Source organism: Suricata suricatta, chromosome 5, assembly GCF_006229205.1.
Source record: "Suricata suricatta isolate VVHF042 chromosome 5, meerkat_22Aug2017_6uvM2_HiC, whole genome shotgun sequence".
NCBI lineage: Eukaryota > Metazoa > Chordata > Mammalia > Carnivora > Herpestidae > Suricata > Suricata suricatta.
Window position 1 is genome coordinate 99634966 of NC_043704.1, and position 1286 is coordinate 99636251.

Here is a 1286-nt window from a genome sequence, read left to right on the forward strand (position 1 = left end):
ACAAAAATAAACTCAAAATGGCTGAAGGCCTTGAATGTGAGACAGGAAACCATCAAAACCCTCGAGGAGGAAGTAGGAAACAACCTCTTTGACCTCCACCGCAGCAATTTCCTACTTGACACATCCCCAAAGGCAAGGGAAATGAAAGCAAAAATGAACTATTGGGACTTCATCAAGATAAAAAGCTTCTGCACTGCAAAGGAAACAATCAAGAAAACTAATAGGAAACCGACAGAATGGGAAAAGATCGTTGCAAATGACATATCAGATAAAGGGCTAGTGTCCAAAATCTACAAGGAACTCATCAAACTCCACAGCCAAAAAACAACCCAGTGAAGAAATGGGCAGAAGACATGAACAGACACTTCTCCAAAGAGGACATACAGATGGCCTACAGGCACATGAAACGATACTCAACATCACTCATCATCAGGGAAACACAAATCAAAACCACACTGAGATACCACCTCATGCCATTCAGAGGTTCTCCTTGCTAAAATGAGCAAATCAGGAGACTATAGATGCTGGCGAGGATGTGGAGAAACGGGCACCCTCCTACACTGTTGGTGGGAATGTAAACTGGTGCAGCCGCTCTGGAAAACAGTGTGGAGGCTCCTCAAAATACTATTGATAGAACTCCTCTATGACCCAGCAATAGCCCTGCTAGGGATTTACCCAAAGGATACAGAAATGCTGATGTATAGGAGTATATGTACCCCAATGTTCATAGCAGCACTTTCTACAATAGCCAAATCATGGAAAGAGCCTAAATATCCATCACCTGATGAGTGGATCAACAAGATGTGGTATATATATATACAATGGAGTATTACATGGCAATGAGAAAGAATGAAATCTGGCCATTTGTAGCAAAGTGGATGGACCTCGAGGGTGTCATGCTAAGTGAAATAAGTCAGGCAGAGAAGGACAGATACCATATGTTTGCACTCAAAGGCCTAACCGGAGAACAGGAGAAACCTAACTGAGGACCATGGGGAGGGGAAGAGGGAAAGAGAGTTGGGGAGAGACAGGGAAGCAAAACCTGAGAGACTATTAAATACTGAAAAGGAACCAAGGGTTGAAGAAGGAGGGGGAGGGGGAAAACAGGTGGTGGTAATGGAGGAGGGAATTTGTGGGGAAGAGTACTGGGTGTTATATGGAAACCAATTTGACAATAAACTATTAAAAAAAAAAGTAAGTCCTTCAGTTAGAGGCGCCTGGGTGGATCACTGCATTGCATCGGAGTTCGGCTCAAGTCATTATATCATGGTTTGTGAGTTCCAGTC